The 16643-nt window shown below is 32.1% G+C and overlaps 1 protein-coding gene across 1 annotated transcript in view; it reads left to right on the forward strand.

Annotated features, from left to right (window-relative positions):
• Nucleotides 1-16643, forward strand: part of Lrrtm4 (leucine rich repeat transmembrane neuronal 4) — a 713810-nt gene that overhangs the window by 176706 nt on the left and 520461 nt on the right. The gene's annotated exons all lie outside the window — the stretch shown is intronic.

Consider the following 16643-nt stretch of genomic DNA (forward strand, 5'->3'; position numbering starts at 1 on the left):
GCATTTGAAAAAGAGATTCAGAAAATGGGAAATTCTCTACTGAATCTCCTGAGCTGCCACAAACCCCAGAACTTACAATAACTTATTGCATTTTCAAATAATTCACTGAATAAGTACAAAAGGCAAAGAAATTCATGTACAAAAATAAAGTAGGAAACAAAGGAATTAAAACAGGCTAGCAGCTCCCTCTGATGAGGATATCAGATCTGGGAGCAGACAACTCAATATCTAATCATGTCTAACTGGGCTAAGGAGTTTCAGTTAATAACCAATCACCCCTACATATAATGTGTAGCAATTTCTCAAGTACCCTGTCTTGACATTATTATTCAAGCCTAGAGACAAAGTCTCTGGGTATCCTTAAAATCAGTCTTGTTTTATGTTCATTGATTTTAGAGTATTGGTTCCAGTCACAGATGAACAAATATCAGACTTTTTCTGTGCTCAGACCTAAATTTTTATTTAAAATTGAAAAGAATAATGGAAACTGAAGACTTTGATTCATATGCCAGTGGAAAAAGGAAGGAATGTAAAGCTCATATTCCATTATCTTTTTTTTCTAGGAAAAAACATTTACAAAGACGATTAAGAGAAACAGGCATATGAGATTTAAGCAATGAAATAAATATTTAGACAAGGTTTTGAAGGACTTCATAAGAAACAAATTATATGCATGTTGAGAAAGTTCTACAAAAAATATAATCTGGACAAAAGTTTATACTCTTCATGTGAAACAAAGGTGACAATTGAAATGAAAAACTTCAATACAATTTTGTAAGTGAATATATAGAGAAGAAGGCAAATTTGTTCAAAGTACACTGTGTACATGTTTGAAAAAATGCCAGTGAAACTCCTCAACTTATAAATGTATGATAACTCAAAAATAAAAATTAGAAGCTAAAAATGTAATAAGTGTCAGTCTGATAGTGTCAGTAGTAAATCAAATGAAGAAGAAGAATTAGTGAATAGAGTTAAAAGCAATGCTGAGAAATTTGTCCTTAAAACAATACAAAAGATTTATTTTTTGATTAAATTATTACAAAGTTGAAAAGAAGAAAATAAAATAAGTACAGGGGTTGAGGATTTAGCTCAGTGTAAGAGCCTTTGCCTGGCCAAGTGCAAAGCCATGAGTTGGGTCATCAGCACTGGAAAAAAAAATAAGTAGAAACAAAGATGAAGAATTATCTGATCTTAAATAATTAAAGATCTAATCACATTGTAAAACAATTTATTTATCTATTTATTACATAGATTTTATAAAATTTAGAGAATCAAACATATTGCAAAGTATGAAAACATTAAATCAAAATACAAATTAGAGGACTAATGCAATTAAAATATAGTTGTTCTTATTACTTTATCAAATTAGAAGAACTTAAAAGAGAAAATGGACAAAACATTCTGTGCTAACTATTAAAAATAATTGTGTTAGCCAGAGTATATATTAAGTATTTAGATTTTTCTAAAAATGAAAGAAAATTTTAATAAATTGGTAAAAATTATGAAATAATTCAAAACTTGTTAACCAAAGCCATATGTTAGTGAACAATCTTCTTCACTGTTGTTGATCAAACATATATTTGGAATGAAGCTCCTTAATGTACATTATTAATATTTCATCTTTTAAATTATTAATATAATACTTAATTATCATATAATTTTACTATTTAAAATTTATATAAATTGCTCAAGAATATAAGTACTATGAAAATGAAATCATCAGAATTCAATGTTTTATTGACAAAAAACATTGTTTTAAGGAGAACTATAGAAAAGTGATTTCACTATTACATGTAGGACAAAATTAGTCTAAATCAGCACAAATCATAAGATCCTAATTTTGTTGTAATATAATATATTGAGAAAGTTAAAAATGCATCAAGTAGAAAAATGTATTAAAAAGAAGGTAATATGAATATTATAATAGATATTAAAATAACAGCAATCCTGAATGCTGAATGAATTCCCCATGTTTCTGCACTTCTTGTCACTGAAATGAGCATTCACTTCTTTTAAAATGTTACGTGAACTGTATGTATGTATAGTATCCTCAGGTAACTTTAAAGATAAAATGTCTAATAAAATAAATGATGCTATCTGCATATCAAATTTAAAGAAAACATTTAATCTTAAAGTTTGCTATGATAACCTAGTATTTTTTAAATGCCTCTGTCTTAACTCCTAATACAACTCCAGGTATAGAGGAAACAAATTGAGTTCAGCAAATGAGTGAAGTTTATATGTATGTGCTAAAAACTTGGGAAGAGTTTAAGCAGACACAGAGACTGGCTAGATGTTCAGCCTTTAGTATTCTGAAGGACTGGTCCAAGACTTTTCAAAGCAATGATTAAATACCACAATAGATCTGAATATTCAGTCATGTGCTTCATTTTCTGTACAATATTCCAGCAGTGCTAATTTAGTATGTTATAAGACATAGGGAAAGTTTCCTATGAGCTTTATGCATTTCTACAACACTGTAATGATACTTTAGTTTTTTTTTCTTTTTCCTTAGTTTTCATCTGATTGTTTTTTCTTCCTCAGTGGCAATTGAAGTTAGTCTCTGCTTCATCCATTATCATAAAAAATAAAATAAATGTAGATGTTCTGAATTTAAGCAAATCAATGTGAATGTCATGCCTTACACATAATAAAATAGCTCAGGCAACACAGAATTTAATCTAATTCTAGTTCATAACCATGAAACATAAAGGAATACAAAGTACGACATCTACATATTTTAGTAACCGACAACTCAGAGTTCCACTGTAAATGTCCCCAAAATAAGAGGAACAGTGAAGTACTGAGTATAAGTACTTCATAATTATGACAGAAAAGGACATATTGTACATGTTTGGAAAATTCTAATACATTAATTAATTTGACCTTCACCATAATTAGAAAGCCTGAAATATCTCTTACACACTCATTTTGCAGGTAGGAAAGCTGCCACATGAAAAGGTTAAATGAAATAGCTAAAATATCACAATGTAAATGCAGTCTGGTATTTGGATTGGACTGGAATTATTGGGTTTCATAATTATTTCAAGTGGAAATTGGCACTTTTTTGCCAGGCCTGTGCCTTAGAACTCATGGCCTTGGCACTGTCCTCGAGCATTCTCAAAGCTAGAGCTCTACCACTTGAGACACAGCACCATTTCTATGTATGTGGTACTGAGGAATCGAACCCTGGTCTTCCTGCATGTTAGGCAAGCACTCTATCATGTGCCACCCAGCCCAGCATTGGCACTTTCGTCATGGTACATTAGTGTGACTAAAATGACAGAATAGGTAAAGCAAACATCTGGATGGATGAACTCATTATTTTCTTTTGATAAGTCATCCTAAAAGCACTGGTTTCTTTCTCAGTTCTAACAAAAAAGAAGAACCCATTTGATTTTTATGTGAGATAAAATTAGACTACAATAGTTTATAAAATCCCCTTTTTCCTGTCTGACATTTGAGTATGTCAGGACAATCTTTGGATTTTAGGTTTCTCAGCTTTTCTTTTCCAATAACCCTATTTCTTCTGAATTTCCCTTTCTTGATACAATGTCAGTGCAACTTGCAATTTTAAAAGCCTAGAATATTTCTGAGATCTCTCAATTCTCTAATTTTCCTTAGAATATTTTTCTGACCATTGATGACAAAATATTGGCTAATGAATCTTTTAAAAATGTTGTTATAGTCATGTTGCTCCTCTCAATAAAATCTTTAGTGCTTCAATTAATCTATAATCTAATTATTGAATACACTATCTGTTGGCATTTTAGGACTACATTTAATTTATTTTCAAAATAAATTATAAAGAGGAGTTGACTCAAGTTTCTTTACAATACCAGGAATCATCAAAATTAGCACCTTTTTCTCATCAGAGCTGGCTCACACAGGCTCTTCTTCTTTCTTCTTCCTTCTTTTTTCTCCTCCTCTTCCTCCTCCTCCTCCTCTTCCTCCTCCTCCTCTCCCCTCCTCCTCCACTTTCCCCCTTCTCCTACTCCGCCTCCTCCTCCTCCTTTTTGTGGGTCGAGGGGCTTGAATTTTGCCTGGACCCTATCCTTGAGCTCTTAGGCATTGTGCCTAAGCTCTTCAGTTCAAGGCTACTGCCAACCCCTTGAGCCACAGCACCACTTCCAGTTTTCTAGTGGTTAACTGAAGATAAGAGTCTCATGTTCTTTAGTGCGCGGGCTGGCTTTGAACCTTCATCTCAGATCTCTGCCTCCTAAGTAGCTAGGATTACAGGTGTGAGCCACTGTATCCTGCTTTTTCTTCATTTTATACCAAGTTATTATTTTTTTATTTGCAAGTCTGTGTTTATTTAAGTTTGTTTATTAAGTTTATTCTTAACATTTTAATATTAAGAAAAACAATTTAAATTCATTTTTTATTTTTTTCTAAATAGATATGTTGTTCTTTAATGATAATATTCATAGTCATTTCTCCCTGAGAGTAATCAAGGAAATTAGTGATTAATAAGAATAAATCATTTTGATACCATTTTGTTTTATGGCATAATATTTTATAGTGACTGGGAAAAAATCCTTAAGGAACTTTTTTTCTTTTCTCCCTACTTTTTTTTTCTGGTACCAAGCCTGGGCCTTAATTTCAGAGCCTGAGTCCTGTCCCTGAGTTTGTACTCTACCAATTGTGCCACACCTCCACTTCCAGCCTTTTGAGAGTTAATTGGAGACAGAGGTCTCCTGGATTTTCCTACCCATGTTAATTTCTGAAAATTAAATCTCTGACCTAACATCTGTAGATCTACAAGTACTGATTAGATTATAGCTGTGGGCTACAGATGTCCGGTACATTCCTTTTGACTTTGATCTCAATGCATAACCAATAAAAGACTATTTAGAAAATAATCAAAAACCCTTGGCAAGGGAAAAGGACCCATGAGTATAGAGCAAAGCTAACAATGTCTCTGTCAGTGAGTAGAGGCCAAAGGTAGAGCTGGGAGTTCACTCTGTCCCTTCCTGCAGAAGGCTTTAGCTACTGACTAACTAGAATGGAACTGTGAAAAAGAATCTCCTTACTTGGAGACAAAGTATTACAGCATAATTTACGTTTTGGAATCACCGCAGTGTGTGATTACAACTGAGACAGCCTGAAATCACTCCAGTGTTTGTCTTTTCCCTCCTCTACTCCTCCTGCATTCACATTTCTCTCATCAATGTTGTCCTTAGTGCACTTCCTTTGATAAAATGCTCCGTCTTGATGGCTGTTTTTCATTATTGCTTCAAGGAAATTCTCAAATCCACAGTCATTGCATTTCCTGAGAGTTTATTAGAAATGCAAATTCTATGGCCCACATCACACTAACAATGAAACTTCTAGGAGGTATGTCAAAGAGGAGGTTTTTTTGTTTGTTTGTTTGTTTTTCTTTTCTTTTTTTGCCAGTCCTGGGGACTGAACTCAGGGCTTGAGCACTGTCTTTGGGCTTTTCTCAAAGCTAGCACTCTACCACTCCTGTCACAGCACCATTTCCTGCTTTTCTATATGGGTGGCGTCGAGGTATTGAACCCAGTTCTTCGCGTATGCTAGGCAAGTGCTCTACCACTAGACCAACCTCCTGGCCCCAGAGTCAGTATTTTTAAGATTGGAAAGTAATGTTTATAAGTGAAGAAGCTGAAGTCTCATTCTGCCTGAGCATGTTTCTGTTTGAATTGAGAGTTCTCTTACATTCTAGTATTGTTCTTCCACCCTCTTCTTTCCACATCTTGTCTTCTTTCTAGGCTGTCATCATGCAGTCCTCTCTCTTACACACACACACTCATGATCCACTTTTTAAAAGTTATTTGTTAATAATTTGGATACATGATATTAAAAAGTATATAAATTTTATAAATATGTAGGATATAAAATGTGCAGTTAGGGTTATTCACATCTAAATATCCTTTTTACAAAGAAAATTACTGTGACATTTATGAAGTTCATCATAAGACCATAGATATAAACTTTAAAATAAAATTTGTAAATATGCACTTAAAAGAACTGTGCAGGAGTTTGGCCTAGTGGTAGATTGCTTGCTTAGCATGCACAAAGACCGGGGTTCAATTCCTTGGTACCATGTATGTAGAAAAATGCCAGAAGTAGTGCTGTGGCTCAAGTGGTAGAGCTCTAGCCTTGAGGAAAGCCCAAGGACAGTGCTCAGACCCTGAGTTCAAGCCCCAGGACTGGAAAAAAAAGAAAGAAAAGAAAAGAAAATTAGTCTTAAAATATGCATTACAAGTTAGCATCTATAAACTCAAGGAACTAAAAATACATTTATATATATATATATATATATATCTTTTAAGTATTTATATTTAATTTTTGAATTTTCTAAGATTATCTATATCTAACTTTATTCAACAAAAAGGAAAAAGAAAAAGAAAAAAGAAGAAATGTTTGAATTTATATTTCTACTAAACTTGGGTATTTATAAATGCAGAAGTCAGTATTTAAAATTGCAAAATTTATATGCTATACTGTTCAACTATAAAGAATAATTAGCTTAAACTTTTGTTAAAATTAGTCATATTAAATAAGGCATAAATACAATTTTATCCACTTATTTTTAATTATATTGCATTCTAAAAATCTTGCAATTAATCTCTTAGACTTTCTTTTTTTTAATCAACCAGCTAAATCATGTATAGTTGCTTGTACTATGAAATAAAAACAGAAGTACTCATTCTTGTTCTTCTCCACAAGCTATAAATTTGAGCTCAAATTGCATAACAACAAAAATAGTGTGTAGTGGTTTTAAAAATGGATCTGTTGGCTGAAAGGATCTCTGTACTGTCATATTTAGACCAATAGTTCATCGTACAGTGCAGCTGCATTAGCCTGGAGAAACTGTTTCTCCTGAAATGTAAACACCTGGAGTCCTGAGAACTGATTACAGCTCAGGCCAAGCAGTCCCTTGGGACACTTAGTAGTTTAGATGAAATGAGCCATGCATAAAATTAATTGCAATTCCTGGAGTTCACCAAATGATCCACGGGTGATGTGGATGACTTAATAATTGCTAGAATAATCTGTCTTCAGTGAGTTAGGTCACTGAGGGAGAACTTATATTTACTCTTCATTGTAATCAAATGTCGGAAGCTAACAAATTTCCCTCTGGCCATCTGGTGTGTTGTACATCAAATCAGCAATATGACTTTACTCCTGAAGATTTCAGACTCTGTTAGGCTTTTCCAGTTTTGGCTGGTTCTCTACCACTTGAGCCACACTGCTGCTTCCTGATAGTTCAGGCTAATTAGGGACAAGAATCTCTCTGAATTGTCTGTTTGGGCTGGCATTAAACCAGGATCCTTACATCTTAGTTTCTTCAGTATTCAATATTAAAGCTTAAGGGACTGATGCCCTGAATAAAAGTTCACTGTATTATATAGACATTTATTCTGTTTGCTGAGGAATGTAAGAATTTCTGACCTAAACATATTATTTGTCCTATTAGTTTGTTTATATTATTTTTAAGATTGGATTTAAGTTATTTGTATATTTAAATATATCTGTTTTTCTTGCAAGGTTTTGAATTTCTAGATCTGATTGCAAAAGTATTTCTAACCACTATATTGTACATATTTTTTCATATATGTTTTATTGTAATTAATAGAAGTTTTACATTATATTTGCCAGATAGGAGGTACATTAATTCACATACATTGATACCCTTTCTCATGTCTTGGTACATGTATTGTACATATTTAACAGCAATTTCTAATGAATCTTTATAAATACATTAATATTTACTTCAAATGAATTGATTTTTCTCAAAGTCTTTGAAATTCTTTAATAAGGGAAAGTTTGAACTTTCTGAAGTTAAAGTCTTCATTGTTAAATTTTGAGGTATATTTTTGGCTACTAATTGAAATTTGTAATTGTATGTTCTTAGGACAGGAAAACATTTTTTTATTCTTCTAGTACTTTAGTGTTATTGATACACCAAGTAATCTGTAGTCAAGCATTAGCATGCTGAAACAGAACATAATTTTGCAATTTATATTCTTCTGTACACTTGGGTTTTATTGTTATCGCCATATTATATATTCTGAAACTGATATGTGGATAATATTACAATATTAATTTTCTTTTTTCTTTCTTCATTAGGAATAACATCTACTTCTTGTATTTCTATTATTTCTCATAAACTTTAAGAACACTTTATTACCTTACTTAACAAACATTAAAATATTAAAAATAGCTACATTCATACAATGATCGACTTCATTACTCAATGAAAAATTAACTTATAATAATCAAATTAATAATAACTGTGTAGACATTTTATGGAAATCAACTTTTTGGTCAATAAGCAAAAAATTCCTTACCATTTAGAGAGAGAGAGAGAGAGAGAGAAAGGGAGAGAGAGAGACAGAGAGAGAGACAGAGACAGAGAGAGAGACAGAGACAGAGACAGAGAGAAGGCCAATAATTACAGCATTTTTGAAGCTGAGGCAAGCTTAAATTTTTAGCCTGTTACAGAGTGAGGCTATGCTGTAAAAAAAAAACAGGATATTTTTTAGTTGTAAACAAAATATTTTTAAAAAATTCCATCTATTTTTCTAAGAAGCTCTTTCTGTATAGCAAAAGGGAAGGGGTATGTTTTTGAAGTACTCTGTATGTGTGCTGCCATTATTTTTAATGGCTTTTCACTAATCTCTAATATCATCACTAGGAATATGGCATTATGCCTACTTTTCTGATGTTATTTCATTTTCTTATTGCATTCACGAGATCCACCAAATTATTGTTGATTGAAGAAGCATCCTCATCTACCTGCTGATATTACTGGAAATGCTTTTAGAGGTTTAACATTTATAATCATATTTGCTGTCAGATTTAATGGTCTCCTATTTTTGTTTCTTTAGAGTTTTATTTGAAATGGCTGCTACATTTTGTCAAAGGTCTTTCCATTTAATTATATCATTAATCTATGGTTATCAATTATATTGATAGTTTTTTTTAATATCTAAGCTCCTCTGCAGTCATGTAATGAATTCTACTTTGATCTTTTTTATGTTAATAACTTTTATTTTCTATTCATTTTATATATTTATATAGTTGTATTCATACTATGTGGTTTAACATCATCTCTTGTGTCAATTTGCTCATTTCACAAAGTAGAGTCACTGGAGATATTTTATGTATGCAAAATGATATAAAATTATAATAATCATAATAAAATATGCAACTTTATATATTTGATGGCATCTGTATTTATATATACACATATTTATGCAATTTTATTTTATCTCCTGTACTGGCTCCATTTTGATTTTATTTAAATTCAGTTTTGTTTAGATGTAGCTTTTATTATCTCTATATTTTCTTGTTTTATGAATAGTGCTATTAAATTTAATTATCAATTACAAAGTATGCTTGCATGAACACTTAGATGAATGATGATTGATTTTTTTTCATGGTAATATATGAAATAGCTCTGAAATGTTATTAGAGGGCATGGCACAATAGTAGCACTAAAAAAGGAGGAATTGCAGAGGTGGAGAGTTGAGGCTATCTAGTGTAATATACATGAATTTTATGATTTGGAGTTAGTGGAGAATAAGGATTATGTCATTACTATGTATACATAATAAGCCATCTTTTTATTTTGTAATAATTTTGAAAAGATAATTGTGATTATTAAAATATTTAGTAATGACCTTGTTTAATTATTATTAAATGAATTTTATAGAATTAGCCAACATTATAATTCAATCTACAATCAATACATTTTATTCTATGTCATAATCCTTTTTATACTTTCTTTCTAGAATTAGTATTTCTTTATAAAATGAGTCACCATGAAAGTAATATTGTGTAATTAGTATTTTTCTCAGTTTATTCATCCATTGGTTTCTCAATAATCCCATTGCCTGATGGAAGTTTAACTACTTACACATTTAGGTCTTTGTAGGCAGATGTTCATATATATATATATGTATAAATGTTACTTTTTCATATATTTTTATTTTAATTAATAGAAGGGTTACATGATTTTTGCCAGATAGATGGTGCACTAATTCCCATACATTGATATCCTTTCACATGTCTTGGTCCCCATTTCCCTCTCCCCACCCCCAACCTAAATGTTATTTTTCAAAACATATTTTGTCATGTTTCCAAAATGTAGTTAATTTTGTAATTTTTTCACATTTAATTAGTTATAAGTAATATTCTATGTATTACACTCATATAGATTTAACTATGCTCTGCTTGGGAGCAATTTTTTTACATAAATTGACAAAATTTTCAATAAACTGTGGTTGATAATCTCTGTAAGTACATGCACAGTGAATAGTTCCTCTAAATACAGTTTTTCATTTTTCCATGCATTAATTGATAAATCTTTATTTTTCCTCATATCCATTTTGTGTGTATAATTTTAAAAAGAACTCAAAGTGGCCTCCATATTCATTATTATTTAAGTTACCGCTTACACAGAAAACGCTTTTCTCTCATCATTTTATGATATTTTTTAATACACGGCCACTTTTATGCAACCACCAAATTCTCTATATATGAGCACTTGTTTGTGCCAGTCATTCTGCATTATATGTACACCTATTCTTAAGCAAAAGACCAGAAACTTCCTTTCTCTTGCATTTTTCCATTTCCAGATGTCATTTAAAAAAATCACACATAATGATATATTCCTCTTTGATGATGACATCTTTTACACACTGTAATGACCTTGAGGTTTGTGGTGTTGTCACGTGTATTTCTAGTTTGGAGTCCATCCATCTTATGTTTGTCTGTTTGTTTGTTTGTTTATTCATTTATTTATTGTCGATCTTGAGGCTTGAACTCTGGGCTTGGGCATTGTCCTTGAGCTCTTCAGCTCAAGGCTACCACCCTACACCTTGAGCCACAGCCCTACTTCATTATCAAGGACTTTAGTGCCTGGGGTTGGCTTTGAAGCACAATCCTCATATCTCAGGCTCCTGTGTAGTGTGAGCCACCATGCCCTGCTCCATCGCTACTTTTTTTTAGTACATATATTTTTTTTTTCTGGATTCACATATTATTTAATGTTTTATTCAATTTGCTTACAATTTTTGTCTTCTCTTCCCTGTCTCTACTCCCTTACCCCATCTTATTCTAAGCCATTTAAAAACAAGTTGTCCATGCTATGACACTGTCGATTTTTACTAAGGATAAGGATGCTACTTTACATAATCCCTGAAGAACTCAGTATAGTAAATCCATCATTGATATAACACCTTCTAACAAAAAACTACACAAAATTTGAGTATGGACTTCTTTTATTTCTGCAAAAATTCCATGATGATACCTACACAGTCTGCAGTAAATCTATGTATTTCTTACAATTGTATGGACATCTTCACGAAACTATGTTCCAATCTGATAACAGGAGATATCACTTCTTTGTGTTTATTTTTGCAGCAAGCTTTTGTAGTTTTTGTTTGCTTGTTTCCTATTGTTTATTCTTCTTTTTTAAATAATTTTATTGTGATTAATAGAAGGGTTACATTATATTCACCAGATAAAAGGTGCATAACTTCACAAACATTGATACCCTTTCTCACAATATGGTCCCCATTTCCTTCCCGCTCTCCCCTCATTTATCTTGATTCCCCCCCCCTTCCCTATCCAATTTCAAATAACCAATGAAGCACATCTAAAATATAGCAGATAACAATGAGAAATATTGTAACAATATGAGATAACCAAGGGATGGCAAAAGAGATGAGCGATAACATAGTACATTAAGGACAACAATCACTCATTATTTGGCTTTTATTTCCTTATCCTGCAGGTCCTTACATTTAGTGTGGTACTATTTGGCCTAATGTCTCTAGATTTTGTTCTATATTGTAAATCTCTGCTAGGAGAGCTCAAGGTTTCTACTGATTATGACAAACCAAGGAAACTATTGGGCCTATGTTTCTTTGAGTCTGGCTTACTTCAATTAATATGATTTTTTCTAAGTTTTTCCATTCCCTTACAAATGGGGCGATGTCATTCTTTCTGACAGCAGCATACAATTCCATTGGGTACAAATACCATATCTTGTTGATCCACTCATCAACTGAGGGACATCTGGGTTGATTCCATATCTTTGCTATGGTAAATAGTGCTGCAATGAACATTGTTGTGCTAGTGGATTTAGTATGCCCTTGTTTCTGGATGGTTGGGTAAATGCCAAGTAGTGGAATTGCTGGGTCATAGGGGAGCTCTATGTTTAGTCTTTTGAGGAACTGCCATACTGCTTTCCATAGTGGTTGAACAAGTTTGCACTCCCACCAACAGTGTAGTAGTGATCCCTCCTGGCCACATCCCCTCTAGCATCTGTTGTTATTAGTTTTCTTGATCCTGGCCACTCTAACTGGAGTGAGGTAGAATCTTAGAGTTGTTTTGATTTGCATTTCTTTTATGACCAGAGATGTAAAGCATTTCTTCATGTGTCTATAGGCCATTTTTGTTTCTTCTTCAGGGAAGACTCTTTAAGTCTTTGGCCCATTTTTTAATGGGATGGTTGTTACTTTGGAGATTAGTTTTGGAGTGATTCAATTTTTTGACCTGTTGATATATTTTAGATATGAGGCCTTTGTCCTTTGTAAGGTTAGTGAAGCTCTTCTCCCATTCTGTAGGTTTCCTAATTAATTTACTAGCTATGTCCTTTGCCATACAAAAAGCTCTGCCCAGCTCCATCACTACTTTTTTTAGTACATATATATTTTTAAAAGTCTCACGATTTATACAGTTTGTTGAGAATGTCCATTTAGATTGTCTGTATTATTTCCGTGTGTGTGTGTGTGTGTGTGTGTGTGTGTGTGTGTGTTAAAAAAATATAGATACCCGAAACATCCAGTTCAAATTTTTGATGACTGGGATTGCCAATTTACGTGACAAATGAGCATTTAATTTTTTTTAAAAAGTGATAGTTGGTCCTGTCTATATTTATGAGAGTCCCAATTATTGAATCTTCTTGACTACAGCAGGTAATGCTGTAATGTTGGATTGCTGATGATGTTGCTGTTATTTATCCTAGTGGGAATATGATGACACTTCATGTCTTTTTATTTATGTTTCCATGGCATCTGTGGGGGTCTCACTTAATTTGGTTATTAGTTATTTTTTGTTTTTTATTCATATTTTTTATCTTGAGGTATATGTTGAAATCATTACAGCATTTTTTTCTCCATTTAGTTGGTTTTCATTGTTGGATATTGTGAGTACTTTATATATTCAGATTAAAAGTTATTTCTAAATTCTAGGATTTGAAATGATTATTTCTAGATTTGGGGCTTGAATTTCTTCTTTGTACTATTGTGTAGCTCAGGGTACACAATTTAATTTTCATGACCAACTTTTTAAAACATATTTTGACAGTCTTTATTTTTCATTTTTATTAGTGTATACATACAATTTATATAGAATGTGATTACTGATATGTTTTATTATTAGATTGGTCATATTATTGTATTCTTTTTTACTGTTCTTTCTTTTTCCTTTTTTTATTTCTGCTTGTTTTCTATTCTAAATTTTGCTTTAATTTACTATTTCTACCTTCTATTATTAGAAAGAAATTTGTTAGTCTATATTCTTGTAAAGGTATACACATTCACACTTCCAGTAGTATTTTGTAAGACATGCTTTCAGTCTTTCTCAAAGAATTCCAGCAAATATTTAATCTCTGAATTAATGGATATCAGTGAATTTTCCTATTTTGTGGAGAATACTGGCACTGCAATTACTTAATTCTTAAAGATGATTATGCCAAGTATCCCAAATTTCTGAACTGCAACAAAGTTTACTAGCCCAGATTTCTTGCTTTAAGCTGCTATTTTTTTTATATTTCACAAAACCAAGCTGTATTTCATGATTAATATATTTCATGAAGATTGCATTAAAATAAACCTGGGTTCAAATCTTATCTCTATTATTTACTTGTGTAACTGACACCAACCTTTCCCCTCAAACTGTCACTTTTTTCTCTGCAAAGTGTGCTTAATGTACTTTACTTTTCTCATCATAATAGACATGAGGACTCATGCATAATGTTTAATACATAAGATGTATATTAAATATGATACATGTTTGATAGAGAAAATAATGTTTAATACATAAAAGGATCCAGATAGTATATATAACATTAAATGTATACTTTAAAAATATGGTATTTATGATAAATATTACCTCTTGTATTCTGTGTGTTGTATAAATACCAATTGAATAGAACTGGCTGGATTCCAAGAATACTAAAGCCTACCAAGATGATCTCAAGTTCCTGAGGGAATGGAGATTTAATGAAATTAAAAGACTAATGGGAGACTTCATTGTAGATTCATAAATGTTGCCTACATGGATTATGAAAATGTTACTCAATTCCACTGTTCAATATTTACAGTTGAGGAAGTTCCAAATGAATGGAAAATTCATTTTCTTAAAAACACATGTGTACCTGTGTGTGGTGGCTCACACCTGTAATCCTAGCTACTCAGGAGGCTGAGATCTGAGGATCCAGGTTCAAAGCCAGCCTGGATACAAAAGGACTTGAGGTTCTTACCCCAATTATCCTCTAGAAAACAGGAAGTGGGGCTTGGCTCAAAGGAAGGGTGGTAGCCTTGAGCTAAAACAGCTCAGGGACAGCACCCAGGCTTGAGCTGAAGACCTCAAGGACAGCACCCAGGCCAAGTTCAATCAATCCCCATGACCCACCAAACAACAACAACAACAACAACAACAACAAAAATATATGGGCACACACAATCACAGAGTGCTAGGGTTTGAACTTAGGGCCTCAAATTTTCTAGGTAGATATTCTACCACTAAGCCATATCCCAGCTCTTTCCTTTTCAGTTATTTTTTTAATTAAAGAATTTATTAACATTGATTTTTACATCATATTTCAAATGACGTATTTAACAAACAAGTATTCAAGAAGGGAATCTCTATATACAGCCAATGGTACTTAGATTTTAGAACATAATTAAAATTAGGCTGAGGGTTTGTATGTCATAGATACATATTAATCTATGTAATAAAACATTATGTCTATAGATTCATAGATTTTATGTCTATGTAGTTGTGTTTATATTTCCAATACCATGTCCATAGCATTGGGTATGCAAATATTGAGTCCTCGCTCTTGTACTGTTTGGATCTAAGAGTCACATATTAAGGATACCATGCTAAGCTGCTATTTTAAAATATAGCTTGTCCAGAGAAGCCTTCTTTGATTCCTTATAAAGTTACATTTACAAAACAAGCTGCAAAGATTTGGTCTTGGGTATTCATTTTCTTCCCAGGTTGCAAAAGGTAATTGATTCATATAGATCTTCGACAAAACAGTATTTGCTAGGAGAAACACACACACACATAAACAACTTCAACTGCCCCACCCCTACTAAAATATGTTGAAATTTACCTTGAGGCTTATTTATGAATCTGTCATACAATAAATGCAGCCATGCTGTTTTCTGATTAACTGATATTTTTTATCTTTTAAAACCCTTCTTGACCTTAAACCTAAAGCTAAAGGATATAGCCTTGAGTTCAAATCTCAGTACAGGACCCAGAAATATAAAATAAAATTAATTTCCAACTTAAAAAAAACCTTAAAAATTTAAGTTACAGTAGTGTTAACAAATTCAGTACTGTTAATAAATTTAAACTCTTTCCATATGACTAAAACTAGTAATTAAAATTTTAAAATAGGATATAGAATAAAATATATTGACAACTAATAGTCTGAGAACAAGTCATGAAGAGTTAGAATGCAGTAATGAAGTACAATATACAAATTTGGGTTTTTGAAACTCTAACTTTTCTATTATTATTTGTGTGATACATTTTAATATTTCCCATTATAAACATAATTTTGATAGACTCAACTCTGCAGTGTCCTATTTCTTAGAAAGCCTGGATTAATCTCCATTTTTCTATTGATAAAGTAACTAAAACTACATTTCTTTGAACTCCTAGGGTTGCTAGTGACAGAACTACAAAAAAGTGGCTAATGAAAAGTTGAAGATGCAATCTCACTATTTGTCTCAGTTGCCAGAGGACTGGCTTTGATGTTGATTGGAAATATTTCTGGAGTTCATCCATTAGATACTAGTATTGTGTCATACTCTGTGCCCTCTACCAACTGTCTTCTGGAAATTACTATTCTCTTCAAAAATGTTTTATAGCTGATACTTGTCAACACCCTCACCTTTATTTTGTTTTTATAAAATCTTCTCTAAATCTCTAAATGCTTTTTCTCCTGTGCTCTCCCTTGTAAATTCCTATCCCTGCCCATGTTTCAAACATTTAAGGTCAATGTTGAATAAAAATTCCATTATTTTCCACAAATATAAATATATCAGCTAATAGATATCTCGGACTTTAAAAAGACGACATTCATATTTTTTTATTTAGTCAACATATATTTTTGAGATTTGCTGTGTTTTTAAAAAATTATGCTTTATTTTATTGTCGGGGTGTTGTATAGAGAGGATACAGTAACATTCATCAGGTAGTGGGTACATTACCCACTTCCCATGTTTTTCTCCCGCTTTCTTCCTCCACCCCCTCCCACTCATCTTGTTTATCCCTTCCCTTCCCTATTTCAAATAAACATATATACATTATTCCAGGTACCAAAATCAGATTCACTGTGTTTTGTTGAACAATAATACACA

Source organism: Megascapheus bottae, chromosome 7 (assembly GCF_031878675.1).
Source record: "Megascapheus bottae isolate mThoBot1 chromosome 7, mThoBot2.hap1, whole genome shotgun sequence".
NCBI lineage: Eukaryota > Metazoa > Chordata > Mammalia > Rodentia > Geomyidae > Megascapheus > Megascapheus bottae.